General features: G+C 42.5%; 2 pseudogenes across 2 annotated transcripts; both read left to right on the forward strand.

Annotated features, from left to right (window-relative positions):
- The first annotated feature begins 3,523 nt into the window (after nt 1-3,523).
- Nucleotides 3,524-3,846, forward strand: LOC308241056 (bolA-like protein 3; annotated as a pseudogene). Its single transcript has one exon. The product of its transcript is annotated as a bolA-like protein 3 (transcript).
- Nucleotides 3,847-14,960: 11,114 nt separating this feature from the next.
- Nucleotides 14,961-15,383, forward strand: LOC308240861 (large ribosomal subunit protein uL14-like; annotated as a pseudogene). The gene has a single exon. The product of its transcript is annotated as a large ribosomal subunit protein uL14-like (transcript).
- The last annotated feature ends 517 nt before the right edge of the window (nt 15,384-15,900 follow it).

Raw genomic sequence — 15,900 nt, forward strand, 5'->3', positions numbered from 1 at the left:
CATAAAATAAATGGGATCTGTTTAAAGGACCTTTGTCCACCCCATCCCACCCTCAGCCTGTATTGGCCAGTCCCAATGCTGACAGAGTTGCAGACATTCTAATATATTTTCCTAGTTTCCATTTTTCCTCTAATTTACTAAACCCTGGCTTCTACCTCTGACTGGGCATCAGTGGCCAACCAAGCCAAACCACCCATAAGAGGGACCAGCCTAATATAGCTATGACCATAAATATTCCTGCCCTGAGTCAGTGTCGTTCCTCAAACAGGTGCATGAGGCCTGTCTGAGTTCCCAGGGAGTCCCTGTGCTCACGCGGCAGGCACGGGCATCTAGCATATCGGCCATCTCTCCCCACATGGAAGTACCCCAAGGATGTCTCTTTACTAAAGCCCATTTCTTCCATCTCTTGGTTGGTTCATCAATTATTCATACCCACAGACCCAGGGAAAAGCCCCAAGATTGAAAAATCTACCTCTCAAGAGGCGGGCAGTGAAAAAAAAACCACAAACAAACAAAGAAAAAGGCTGACCACTCCAGTCTGGTAATCCATAGAGTTTATTAAAGGAACTTACATGGGAGGCACGTCTTGGGCAGTGTCATGTGGACACGGAACTGTTTTATCCTTCCTCCCCCAGACCCTGCTTTATAGCTAAAAGCAGTGAGTCTACGTGTTTGGGAAGGAATGTGTGTTTAATCTAAGGCGAGGGGGACCAGCAGGTGCAGAGAAGGCTCTGGCGCCAGAGCCGGTGAGGAGGCAGAACATGTCCAAGGTGGCACACTCCAGGGGCGAGCAGAGTTCTTGTGTTGGTTGCATGCCTGAGGGTGGGCGGGGCAGGTCTGGGCATCACCCTGGGAGACATGGATTAGCTTCAGGACAGAATCAGCTCTGTCCACACCTTGGGACTTCCATGTAGGAGGGGAAAATCTCCTCTCTCACTTAGGTTATTGTTATTTTGGTTCTCAGTTCTTTGCAGTTGAACCTAATTCTAGTTAATCTATATATCCTAATATATATAAAGAGCTGGGTGGCAGATGACCGAATGGGCGACTGGTCACCATGAAGTGCATGGAACACCTCTCAGTCTCCCCTCTCCCTCAGCCCCCAAGCCGCTCACCATGAGTGGGGGCTGGTGGTGGGGAAGGACTGGGGACTTTGAACGGTGGTGACAGGCTGCTTCGCGGGGTAGCCGTGAGCTTAGCAGAGTAGTCACCCAGGCAGCAGAGAGTTTTGCGAAGCAGTTGTGGGGCGGGGAAGTTTCTCAGAGCAGTTGTGGGGTCAGGGAGCCTCGCGGAGCAGTGGCGGGGCTGGGGAGAGTTTCGTGGAGCGTCCAGTGGTGAGCTTCGCGGGGTGGCAGCAAGCTTCACGGAGCAGTCGAGGGGCCGCAAGCAACACAGCGTTCCAGGGCAGGGAGCTTCACGTAGTGTCAGAGGGCTGCAGAGGCCATGCAACGAAAGCCAGGCTAGGCCTAGGGACCCTAACCGCACACAATTTCGTGCACACTGGGCCTCCAGTCCTATATAATAAAAGCTTAATATGCAAATTGACCATCACTCCAACACACAAGATGGCTGCCCCCATGTGGTCAAAGATGGCTGCCCCCATGTGGACACAAGATGGCCACCACGGGAGGGCAGTTGTGGGCGATCAGGCCAGCAGGGGAGGGCAGTTGGGAGGGACCAGGCCTGCAGGGGAGGGCAGTTAGGGGTGACCAGGCTGGCAGGGGAGGGCAGTTTGGGGCAATCAGGCTGGCAGGGGAGTGGTTAGGGGGTGATCAGGCTGGCAGGCAGAAGTGGTTAGGGGCAATCAGGCAGGCAGGCAGGTGAGTGGTTGGGAACCAGCAGTCCTGGATTGTGAGAGGGATGTCTGACTGCCCATTTAGGCCCAGTCGGACATCCCTCGAGGGGTCCCAGATTGGAGAGGGTGCAGGCTGAGGGACACCCCACCCTGTGCACGAATTTTGTGCACCGGGCCTCTAGTACATATATAAAAGCCTAAGCAACTGTTCAACCAGTAGCTATGACATGCACTGACCACCAGGGAGCAGACGCTCAATGCACATGCATACAAACATGGAATAGACTGATGAATCTCAGCGGGAAGGGGGGAGCAGGGAGGAGGTAGGGCAGAAGAGATTAACCAAAGATCTTATATGCATACTAGAGGCCCAGTACGTGGATTCGAGCACCGGTGGGGTCTCTCGGCCTGGCCTGTGGGGATTGGGCCAAAACTGGCAGTCTGACATCTCCCAAGGGGTCCGGATTGCGAGAGGGCACAGGCCAGGCCGAGGGACCCCACCAATGCACAAATTTGTGCCCCGGGCCTCTAGTCTAAATATAGTGAAAAATAAGTCAGTGTAACATTACATTAAATAAAATAGAATTTGGGGCTCAAGTAAGTATTAAGAAAGAAGGGCAGTATCTAAAAATAAAAGGAACAATTTCTCCCCCCAAAAAAATTTTCTTTGAACTTAAATGTACTTATTATCATATATATACATATTAGACCAATTTTAGGTTCACAGGAAAGTTGAATGGAAGATACACAGTTTTTCCATATATCTCCTGCCCCCCACCCCCTGCATACACACACATGGCCTCCCTCATTATCAACATCTCCCACCAAAGTGGTACATTTGTTCCGATCAATGAACCTACATTGACACATCATTATCACCCAGAGTCCATAGATTACATTAGTGTTCATTCTTGGTGTTGTACATTCCATGGGTTTGGACAAATGTATAATGATGTGTATCCCCCACTGTAGTACTCTAAACATCCTCTGTCCTCTGCCAATTCATCTTTCCCTCTCTGCTTACCCCTGGTAACCACTGATCTTTTTACTGTCTCCATAGCTTTACCTTCTCTAGAATGTCATACAATTGAAATCATACCATATTTAGCCTTTCCATATTGGCTTCTTTCACTTAGTAATGTACATTTACGTTTTCTACATGTCTTTTAATGTTTTGATAGCTTATTTCTTTTCATGATGAATAATATTCCCTTCTCGGGATGTACCACAGTTTATTCATTTACCTACTGAAGAACATCTGATTGTTTTGAATTTTGGCAATTATAAATAAAGCTGCTATAAATAAGCTCTTATAATTTTTTCAGAGACAAGAAAAAGAAGAAAAGCTACCTAACTCATTTTATGAGAATAGTGTAATTTGGATAGCCAAATACAAAAATAAAATTATACGAGCATTTGAGATCTTGCTTCCTGGCAGTTGTCATCAGTTTGGCTAAAATAAGCTAAAACTCGCCCTGGTCAGTGTGGCTCAGTTGGTTGGAACATCACCCCTTGCACAGAAGGGTCATGGGTTCAATTTCTGGTCAGGGCACATACCCAGGTTGTGGGTTTGATTCCTCACTGGAGTACATATGGGTGGCAACCAATCGATGTTTCTCTCTCACATGTCTTTCTCTCTCTCTTTCTCTTGCTCCCCCCCCCCTCTCTAAAAATCAATAAAAACAGGGAGACGCGGCGACCTCGGGTGGCGGGTCACGTTGGCTGGGCATGGCATGGAGCCCGGTGGTGGCAGCCCTCTGCTCAGCGGGATCTACGGGCTTCCTCTTCGCTGCACCCAGCGGATGTTTGCCTCGCAGACTGAGGGGGAGCTCAAAGTAACCCAAATCCTCAAAGAAAACTTTCCTCGAGCTACAACTATCAAAGTCACTGACATTTCAGGAGGCGGTGGGGCAATGTATGAAATCCAAACTGAGTCAGAAGAATTTAAGAAGAGGACTGTCCAGCAGCACCAGATGGTAAATCAGGCCCTAAAAGAAGAAATCAAAGGAATGCATGGATTGCGGATATTTACCTCTGTCCCCAAACACTGACCACGCCCCGGTTGCATAGATGCTGCTGCTTAAAACCTTGGATGAACTTTTTTTTTTTTATATATTTTATTGATATTTTTACAGAGAGGAAGGGAGAGGGATAGAAAGCTAGAAACATCGATCAGCTGCCTCCCGCACACCCCCCACCGGGGATGTGCCCGCAGCCAAGGTACATGCCCCCGACCGGAATCGAACCCGGGACCCTTCAGTCCACAGGCCGACGCCCCATCCACTGAGCCAAACCGGTTTCGGCACCTTGGATGAACTTGACTATTCTTTCCTAGGCATTTTCCAAAAAAATTTATCTATTTTGTTCATAGACATTTCCTTGTTATAATTCTAGAAGAATATGTTATCTATTTAGAAAAAGGTAACAATTAACTGAAAAATAAAAATCAATAAAAACATATTCTCTGGTTAGGATTAACATAAAATAAAACCCTTAAAAATAAACAAATAAATAAAATAAAATTATATCTCAATGTCTCTTATAAATTAATAAAAGTAAATTATAATAATTTTAAATAAAATTTAATACTATATTAAGAAAACAAACCAAAAAAACAACATTATGACCAAGTAGGGCCTTTGGGAAACGCCAGGTTGAGAGAGGCTGTCTACTGTATAGTTAAGACAGAAGGTTTGGGAGCCAGTATGTCTGATATTTCCTAGCTGTGTGACCATGGGCAATTTGCCTAACCTCTCTGTGCCTTGGTTTTCTCACTTTTAACAGGGATATAATAATAGTTCCTATCTCATAGGATTGTTGTGTAGATTAAATGAGTAAAACAAAGGGCGGAGGGAATAATGGCGGCGGAATAGACAGACGTGTTCCGAGCCTTGTCCCGGAGCAGAAAGAAAGAACAGCTGAGGGTCACGCAAGGAGTGTTTGTTGGCTGGTTGGGAGACAGCTGAATTCCAGAAGGAGGTGGGGGACTGCTGAACGGGGTTCCCCTGACCTGGCAGCACGAACTGCGGCTGGGTCCCCTCCCGGAGCTGCGGGCTTGGACGCGGAGTCTGCGCCATCTTGATCCGGAAAGTGGAGCTTATCTGAAGCCTGAGAATCCACAACGGCGGCACCCCAGGAACAGCTGCGAGCCCCAGAACAACGCTCCCCAACTGGCGCAAGCACACGGGTTCAGAGAAGCTCTACACTCCACTACGGAAAGGTCAGATTTCGCCTGGGATAAGGTGAGGTCTCTGGTCCCGGCGGGAGAGAGGAACGCGCGTTTTGCGGGAGCTGGAGGACCAGGGAAGTCTGTGCCTAGAAAAATCCGTGGCTGTAGGGGCTGGCGTGATCTGTGACTGTGGAAAGGGGTCCTCAGAGCTGCTAAGAGAAGGGCACTCTAAAAAGCAACCCATTTTGATCTGAAGTGCAGGGACACCCTAAGAATTTCAGGCAGTCCAGACTTACGCGCAGCCCGTGCGCTCCCTGGGTGCCTGGGCTTACTCGCAGTCCCGGAATTCGCACACTTGGGCTTTTTCCTCTTCAAATCCTTGCATCTGATTACTAAGCCCAATACATAGGATCACCCAGTTGGGGACACCCTGGGAGACTGCAGGGGAAGGTTGTTTTTCTGGAACCTGGGGATCGGAGCGGGGAGTGACCATCAGAGAGTCAGCTCTGAGGCAGACCACTCCCACAGGCCCGTGGCGAGTGCCACAGGGAAAGAAGGCTCTAACACTGCCTAGAGAGGCCATAGATAGACCCGGAAGTCAATCCAGAAACACTGCCACCCAGGGGCTGAATCACAAATTGACTCTTGTGTAATCAAAAATAAAGGAATACGAGAAATTAAGACACACCGCCTGCTTAAAATCAGGACTGGCTTACAACACCGAAGAGCAGTGGATCGCAGGGAACTGCAATACTGCCTGGACTGAGAAACAGGCGTGCCAAACAGAAAAACAGAGGAAGTGAATGACATTCACTACTCCACATTTTATTTTTACCTTTTATTTTTTTTATTTTTTTATTTTTTTTAAATTTTCATTTTTTGCATCTTTTAATCAAGAAACTTTTTTTTCTTTTTTCATCACTTGATTTTACCTTTTTAATGATTACATTTTTATTTTCAATCCGTATTATTACTACTGCTATTTTATCTTTTTTTTTTTTTTTTTAAAGTGTCATTTTATTTTCTCTTCATTTTATTTTGGGATTAGGGTTCTACATTCTATTTTTTATCTTTCCTTTAGCATCGTTTTACTCTACCTCAACTCTACCTTTAGGCCATCACTCTCTTCCTAACCTCCCCCTTTTCAGTGTCCTGTTTGTCTTACCCTTTTACTGCTTTAGATTTTCCCTATTCTTTCTGTTTACCCCTTGTTAAAATTTCACCCTACTTACATATCTAATCTCCAATCCCCTGCTCCAAGTCCACATACACCTTTCCCTTCGCTGTCTGAGTTATCCATAAACTTGTCCTTATCTCTGTCCTTTTGTTGTTGTTTGCTTGAATGTAGATTATATCCAATTTTTATGCTTTTTTTGTGAGATTGTTTTGCTTATTCTTCTTTTATTTATTTTTTTGTTTGTTTTGTGCTTCAGCTTTCCCTTGCCTCACTCCATATTAATTGGTGTTGTAGTTTGTACTAATCCCCAGGCACTTGTTGCTGGCATTTGCTGGGATTAGTGATTGTTCTATTGGAGTTTTATCCCCAATATATATAGTCTGTTCCCCTTTCTCTCTTAGTCAATTTCTTGTCTCTCTTACTTTTTTTTTTTTCTCTTTACTTTCCCTTTTCCCAATTTCATTTTCACACTCCTTTTTTCTTTTTTTTTTCTTTCTTTCTTTTTTCCTCTTCTTCTTTCTCTTCTATCACCTAATTTGCCTTTCTCTGGTGGTCACCTTTATTGGAGGTTATTAATATCGTGACTACATTCCTGTTCAGTGCCTTGTGAGTTGTACCTGGTAGTGCTGTATTTTGTGCCTTTAAATCAACCCAGGAGAGAGAGAACTACATAACCAGACACCCAGAGAAGAGAGACCATGGGGAGACAAAGAAGCAGCCCACATATGAAAGAAAAGCAGGCATCACCAGAAAAGGAAGTAAACGAAATGGAAGCAAGCAACCTTCCAGAAAAAGAATTCAGAGAAATGGTCATAAGGTGGCTGAAAAGAATGGAAGACAAATTCGACAATATGAGCAAGAACCAAGAGGAAATGAAGAAGAACCAAGAAGAAATGAAAAATGACATCGCTGCTGTAAAGAACTCAATAGAAAGCATCAAGAGTAGACTAGAAGAAGCAGAGGACCGCATCAGTGAGCTAGAAGACAAGATGGAAAAAAATACCCAAGAAAAGCAACTTCTAGAAAAAAAAATTAAAAGGCAGGAGGAGAGTCTAAGGGAACTTTGGGACAACACGAAACAAAACAACATCCGCATAATAGGGGTTCCAGAAGGAAAGGAAGCTGAGCAAGGAATAGAAAACCTCTTTGAAGAAATAATGACAGAAAATTTCCCAGATATAGGGAAGAAAAAACCCACACAAATCCAAGAAGCTCACAGAGTCCCAAGCAAAATGAACCCCAAAAGACCGACGCCAAGGCACATTATAATTAAATTGGCAAACACCAACGACAAAGTAAGAATCTTAAAAGCAGCAAGAGAGAGACAGAAAGTTACATACAAAGGAACCCCCATCAGACTAGCAACTGATTTCTCAACAGAAACTCATCAGGCCAGAAGGGAATGGAATGAAATATACAAAGTCATGCAAAGGAAGGGGCTGAATCCAAGAATACTGTACCCAGCAAGGCTGTCAATCAAAATTGAAGGTGAAATCAGGAGCTTCACAGACAAAAAAGGACTAAGGGAATTTATTACCACCAAACCAGCAATGCAAGAAATGCTAAAGGGTCTACTGTAAAAAAAAAAAAAAAAAAAAAGAAAGAAAGAAAGAAAGAAACAGGAAGCGAAGAAGTAACACAGGGGTAAAGAATAGGAATGGCGACAAATAAGTACCTATCAATAATAACTTTAAATGTAAATGGATTAAATGCCCCAATCAAAAGACATAGGGTAACAGATTGGATAAGAAAACACGACCCATATATCTGCTGTCTACAAGAAACCCACCTCAGAAAAAAAGACGCACACAGACTGAGGGTGAAGGGATGGAAAAAGGTTTTCCAGGCAAATGGAACTGAAAAAAAAGCTGGGGTAGCAATACTTATTTCTGACAAATTAGATCTCAAACTGAAGGACATAACAAGAGATAAGGAAGGCCATTTCATAATACTAAAGGGAGCAATCCAACAAGAAGAAATAACTCTGGTAAACATATATGCACCCAATACAGGAGCACCCAAATACATAAAAAAACTCCTGGAAGATATCAAGGGAGACATTGACAGCAATACAATCATAGTAGGAGACTTTAATACCCCACTATCACCATTGGACAAATCCTCTAAACAAAACATCAGCAAAGAAACATCAATCCTAAATGACTCACTAGACCAGATGGAATTAATTGACATCTTCAGAACATTTCACCCCAAAGCCACAGAATATACATTCTTCTCAAGCGCACATGGGTCATTTTCAAAGATAGACCATATGTTGGGACATAGGCAAAGTCTCTTCAAATTCAAGAAGATAGAAATCATATCAAGCATCTTCTCAGACCACAGTGGCATAAAACTGGAAATCAACTACAATAAAAACAACCCAAAGAAATCAAACACATGGAGACTAAACAGCATGCTATTAAACCATGACTGGGTTACCAGAGAGATCAAAGAAGAAATAAAAAACATCATGACAACAAATGACAATGAAAACACTACAATCCAAAATCTATGGGACACAGCGAAAGCAGTCTTGAGAGGGAAGTTCATAGCTCTACAAGCCTACTGCAAAAAACAAGAAACAGGGGTAATAAATTACCTAACCCAACAACTCAAAGAGTTAGAAAAAGAGCAACAAGAAAAGCCCAGTGTAAGCAGAAGGAAGGAAATAATAAAGATCAGAGCACAGATAAACGACATAGAGACCAAAGAAACAATACAAAAGATCAACAAAACCAAGAGCTGGTTCTTTGAAAGGATAAACAAGATTGATGAACCTCTAGCCAGGCTCACCAAGAAGCAAAGGGAGAGGACCCAAATAAACAAGATCAGAAATGAAAGAGGTGAAATAACAACAGATCCCGCCGAAATACAAAGGATTGTTAAAAAATACTACGAACAACTCTATTCCAACAAACTGGACAACCTGGAGGAAATGGACATATTCCTAGAAAAATATAACCTTCCAAAACTCAATCAGGAAGAATCTAAACAGCTCAACATGCCAGTAACTATGGAAGAAATTGAAGCAGTCATCAAAGAGCTTCCGGCAAACAAAAGCCCGGGGCCAGACGGCTTCACTGGAGAGTTCTACCAAACATTCAAGGAAGAACTAAAACCTATCCTCCTCAGACTATTCCAAAAAATTCAAGAGGAAGGAACACTTCCAAGCTCCTTCTATGAAGCCAGCATCACCCTAACACCAAAACCAGATAAAGACAACACAATGAAAGAGAATTACAGGCCAATATCCCTCATGAATGTAGATGCCAAAATCCTCAACAAAATTCTAGCAAATAGGATCCAGCAGTACATCAGAAAGATCATACACCATGACCAAGTAGGGTTTATCCCAGGAATGCAAGGATGGTTCAATATCCGCAAATCAATAAATGTGATACATCACATAAACAAATTGAGAGATAAAAATCACATAGTCATATCAATTGATGCAGAAAAAGCATTTGACAAAATCCAACACCCTTTCTTGATAAAAACTCTCAACAAGGTGGGAATAGAAGGATCATACCTCAACATCATAAAAGCTATATATGATAAACCCACAGCTAACATCATACTCAATGGGCAAAAACTAAAACCATTTCCCCTAAGAACAGGAACAAGACAGGGATGCCCACTCTCACCACTCCTGTTTGACATAGTACTGGAAGTATTAGCCACTGCAATTAGACAAGAAGAAGAAATAAAAGGCATCCAAATTGGAAAAGAAGAAGTAAAGCTGTCCTTATTTGCAGATGACATGATATTGTACATAAAAAACCCGAAAGACTCCATCAAAAAACTAACAGACTTAATAAATGAATTCGGCAATGTAGCAGGATACAAAATTAACACCAAGAAATCTATGGCATTTCTATACACCAACAATGAACTTACAGAAAGAGAGACTAAAAAAGCAATCCCATTTTCCATCGCACCAAAAAAATTAAGATACTTAGGAATAAACCTAACCAAGGAGGTAAAAGACCTACATGCGGAAAACTACAGGACACTGAAAAAAGAGATAGAGGAAGATGTAAACAGATGGAAGAACATACCATGTTCATGGATTGGTAGAATCAACATCATTAAAATGTCCATACTACCCAAAGCAATCTATAGATTCAATGCACTCCCCATTAAAATACCAACGGCGTATTTCACAGACCTAGAAAGAACTCTCCAAAAATTCATCTGGAATAAAAAAAGACCCCGAATAGCCACAGCAATCCTGAGAAAGAAGAATAAAGTAGGAGGGATCTCAATACCAGATTTCAAGCTGTATTACAAAGCCACTGTCATCAAAACAGCCTGGTACTGGCACAAGAACAGACATATAGATCAATGGAACAGAATAGAGAATCCAGATATCGACCCAAACCAATATGCGCATTTAATATTTGACAAAGGAGGCATGAACATACAATGGAGTCAAGACAGTCTCTTTAATAAATGGTGTTGGGAAAATTGGACAGATACATGCAAAAAAATGAAACTAGATCACCAACTTACACCATACACAAAAATAAACTCAAAATGGGTACAGGACTTAAATATAAGACGGGAAACCATAAAAATACTAGAGGAATCCACAGGCAGCAAAATCTCAGACATATGCCAAAAGAACTTTTTCAGTGATACTGCCCCTAGGGCAATGGAAGCCAAACAGAAAATAAACAAATGGGACTACATCAAAATAAAAAGCTTTTGCACAGCAAAAGAAACCATCAACAAAACAACAAGAAACCCCACTGTATGGGAGAACATATTTGCAAATGGTATCACTGATAAAGGTTTAATTTCCAACATCTACAGGCAGCTTATACAACTTAATAAAAGGAAGATAAATGATCCAATAAAAAAATGGGCAACGGACCTAAATAGAAGCTTTTCGAAAGAAGACAGAAGGAAGGCCAAGAGACACATGAAAACATGCTCAAAGTCACTAATTATCCGAGAGATGCAAATCAAAACAACAATGCGATACCATCTCACACCTGTCAGAATGGCTATCATCAACAAATCAACAAACGACAAGTGTTGGCGAGGATGCGGAGAAAAAGGAACCCTCGTGCACTGCTGGTGGGAATGCAGACTGGTGCAGCCACTGTGGAGAACAGTATGGAGTTTCCTCAAAAAACTGAAAATGGAACTCCCATTTGACCCAGTAATCCCACTCCTAGGAATATATCCTAAGAAACCAGAAACACCAATCAGAAAGGATATATGCACCCCTATGTTCATAGCAGCACAATTTACAATAGCTAAGATTTGGAAACAGCCTAGGTGCCCATCAGCAGATGACTGGATCAGAAAACTATGGTACATCTACACAATGGAATACTATGCTGCCGTAAAAAAGAAGGAATTACTACCATTTGTAGGCACTTGGATGGAATTAGAGAACATTATGCTAAGTGAAATAAGCCAGTCAATGAAAGAAAAATACCACATGATCCCACTCATTTGGGGATAATGAAAAACATTATAAACTGATGAACAAAAAGATAGTTACAGAGGCAGTAAAGCATCAAACAGACTGTCAAATTACAGTGGTAAGGTTAGGGAGAGGTGGGGGAAATAAGAGATCAACTGAAGGACTTATATGCATGTATATAAGAGTAACCAACGGATGCAAAACTTTGGGGGGTGAGGGCATGTATGGGAGTGGGGTGGGGGTGGGGGGCAATGGTAAGATATGTACACATATAATACCTTAATAAAAATTTGAAAAAAAAAAATGAGTAAAACAAGTCAAGAACTTAGAAAAGAGCCTCAATTAATTCTCATCTCATCAAACACAGTGGACATAGAGGCCACTAAAGAAAGATGAGATACAAGACTGACGTCAGCAAGAATGCTGGCCAAGGATGACAAGACAGAAACCTCCTTGGGGAACAGAGGATACCACTCTGGGATGGGAAGAACCCAGAATTAACTGAGTTTTGGAACCAAGGTGACAAAGAAATTACTGAATTGGACTGAATTTCCTTGAATAGGAGCAATCAGGTTTTTGCATCAGGCAGAATCGGGGCTCAGAGTCAGAAATGAACTGAGTGAAAGAAAGTACAGTTACAGCCGAAACCGGTTTGGCTCAGTGGATGGAGCATCGGCCTGCCGACTGAAGGGTCCCGGGTTCGATTCTGGTTGAGGGCATGTACTTTGGTTGCGGGCACATCCCCAGTAGGAGGTGTGCAGGAGGCAGCTGATCGATGTTTCTAGCTCTCTATCTCTCTCCCTTCCTCTCTGTAAAAAATCAATAAAATATATTTAAAAAAGAAAAAAAAGAAAGTACAGTTACATTTTAGCACTCCTGAGTCAGGGCTGTGAACAGGGCCAGCTACATAATTTGCAGGACGCTGTGCAAAATGAAAATGTAAGGTCTGTTAATCAAAGAGCAGGAATCATGTGCTATTAAAGGTACTAAAAATGTAGTGCTTTTTCCTTTCTTTCCAAATATCCTTTTTAATCTGCTATTTACTATTGTTCTGAGCAAAGGGAATTTTAAAAACTTAAATGATTAGCATGAATTACCATTCATCTTTATATTGTGCAGTGGCAGTCTTAAATGCAAATTTAGGAACACTGAATTCACATGTGGAACCATTGAAATTACCCAATCCATATTTCATAGCTCATACAGGAATATGTGTTTTGTTCTTACCCGAACAGTAGAAACACTGCACAAAACTAAACTGGCTTTATTTCATTTCATGACGCACACACGTCCTACCAACACTCTGTCCTTCGCCTTAATGATTAGTAAGGAAGCACTGAAAGAAAAGGAACTATGGATTGGCCTCTTTCCCTTTCCTTCTGTAACACAGCAGCATTCACATCACACCTTACACTCACTCGGAGTCCTTGCTGAAGACCCATGTGTCATGGGCCCATCAGAAGCCAGGGAAGAGAATGTTATAAGGAGGTTCAGTGTGGGAAGAAAACGTGGAGGCTACTCATGACCCGAGAGCAGTGATTTTCAACTTTGCCATCTCATGGCACACATGAACTAATTACTAAAATTCTACAGCACACCATAAAATATATATTTTGCCGATCTGACAAAAATATAGGTATAATTTATTTTATTTTTTGTTAATCCTCACCCAAGGGTATATTTTCCATTGCTTCAGAGAGAATTGGAAGGAGGGAAGGAGGGAGAAATAGAGGGGGGAGAGAGAGAGAAAGAGAGAGAGAGAGAGAGAGAGAGAGAGAGAGAGAGAGAGAGAGAGAGAAACATTGTTGTGAGAGAGATACATTGATTGGTTGATTGGTTGCCTCCTTCATGCACCCTGACCTGACCAGGGGGGAGGTGGGGGTGGGTGGGAGGCTGGGGGAGTGGTGTAGAACCTGCAACCCACTACTCTTCAGTGCACGGGACAACACTCTATCCATTGAGGCCACCCCCAAGCCAAGACAATATAGGTATAATTTTGATTCACTCACACCAGACAGCTATTGTGTTGACTGTTGTTATTTTTTATTTAACAATCTAAGGAAAAGAGTCAGTGTCCCTGACTAAATATCAGGTATTGCATGTTTTTTAAATTCTTGCAGACGCTGGTTAAAAATGGCTGTCTTACAGAAAACTGTTTTGATGGAATAACGGGGTGGAAGCCACATTGAAGACAGTAGAATTGTGAGTGGGAAGTGAGGAACTAGGGATAGTAAGTATTATAAGCAGTTTGGTTGTAAAGGATAGGGAAAGGCAGCATCTAAAGGGGCATGTGTGGTTTTGAGGAAGGATTTGTTTTTAACTGGCAAGCTCCTTCCTACCTCCTAGGATTGTCGTGATGATTAAATGACATCATGCATATGAAGGTTTAAGCCTAGTGCCTACACAGTCAACAAACATTAGCTTTAAAAATAGGGTGAAGTAGTATGAACATCTCCATTTCATATAACTGTCGGTGTGCCTAACTCCAAACTTTCAAGCACTCCAGTAAATGACTTCACAGCCTGCTAAATTGCCACTCTTAAGCAGATTGCCCTTCTGTTAAGCAGATTATTGATTTAACCCTCAGGCAAAGAAATGTACAGCAGTGTTTAAAGTACTAACAGAAGCTGGATAAAGTATTTTTGATACAGTACTTATTTTTTTATCCTTATAATAATTACATACTCTGCCCTCAGCACACAGGATGAATACAGGGAACCACCCTTTTCCATCATCAAGTCAGTCTCTTTTGGAAAACCCGCAGGCTTAAAGACCAGTCAACACTATGATGTGAGCGCCACCTGCTGCTGAGAAACTTAAAGGCACACTCAGATAGTCTTAATGTTTTTTTGTTTCTGTTTTTGGTTGTTTTTTAATTGATTTCAGAGAGAGAGGAAGGAAGAGGGATAGAGAGATAGAAACATTGATTGGTTGCCTTCTGTACACCCCCTACTGGGGATCGAGCCCCCAACCCAGGCATGTGCCCTAACTGGGAATCGAACCTCTTGGTTCATGTCTTGAATTAGTTCAAGGTGTTACTTATTCCAGAGACCCTTCCTAGGGATGAAACTTAGATGATAGTTATTTCAGTTATCTAGTTAAAAGGGAAAACTTAAGCCCTAACCAATTTGGCTCAGTGGATAGAACGTCGGCCTGTGGACTGAAGAGTCCCAGATTCGATTCCGGTCAAGGGCATGTACCTTGGTTGCGGGCACATCCCCAGTGGGGGGTGTGCAGGAGACAGCTGATTGATGTTTCTCTCATCGATGTTTCTAACTCTCTATCCCTCTCCCTTCCTCTCTGTAAAAAATCAATAAAAAAATATTTTTTTTAAAGAAGTGAAAACTTGAGCTTTTCTCATCCCTTTCTGGCATCCAAGATGTGGAAGCGAGGACATGGTGGGTCCTTCCGGGTGAAATGTCGATTTCCCTGGGTCTTCCGATAGGAGCCATTATCCACTGTGCTGACAACACAGGAGCCAAAAAATCTGTATATTATCTCTGTGAAGGAGACCAAGGGACGACGGAACAGACTTCCTGCTGCAGGTGTGAGTGACACAGTGATGGTCACAGTCAGAAAAGGCAAACCAGAGCTCAGAAAGAAGGTATATCCCGTGGTAGTAATTCGACAACGAAAGCCATGCCGGAGAAAAGATGGCGTGTTTCTTTATTTTGAAGATAATGCGGGGGTCATAGTAAACAATAAAGGCGAAATGAAAGGTTCTGCCAGCACAGGATCAGTTGCAAAGGAGGGTGCACATTTGTGGCCCAGGATTGCATCCAATGCTGGCACCATTGCATGACTCTCTGGTGTATTTGTAAAGGAAAAACCCATTAAAAGTTATTGACACTCAAAAAAAAACAACAACACCAAGTTAAAACTTGAAAAGTTCCCTTTAACTAGCAGTTATTTAGTTAACTGGCCAAATATTTGTGCACTGTTCCTGTTTTAACCCAGGTATGTGCCCTTGACCAGAATCGAACCCAGGACCCTTCAGTCGGCAGGCTGATGCTCTATCTACTGAGCCAATCTGGTTAGGGCAGAAGTTTTAAATTTTAAAATTTGAATTAGCCCTAGCCAATTTGGCTCAGTGGATAGAGTGTCAGGCCTGCGACTGAAGGATCCCAGGTTCCATTCCAGTCAAGGGCATGTAGCTGGGTTGCAGGCTTCTTACCCACCCGGCCCTGGTTGGGGAGCATGCAGGAGGCAACCAATTAATGTGCTTCTCTCACATCGATGTTTCTCTCTGTCTTACCCTCTCTCTTCCACTCTCTCTAAAAATCAATGGAAAAATAACATCAGGTGAGGATTAAAAACAA

This window comes from Plecotus auritus (genome assembly GCF_963455305.1).
Source record: "Plecotus auritus genome assembly, chromosome: 2".
In the NCBI taxonomy this organism is placed as follows: domain Eukaryota; kingdom Metazoa; phylum Chordata; class Mammalia; order Chiroptera; family Vespertilionidae; genus Plecotus; species Plecotus auritus.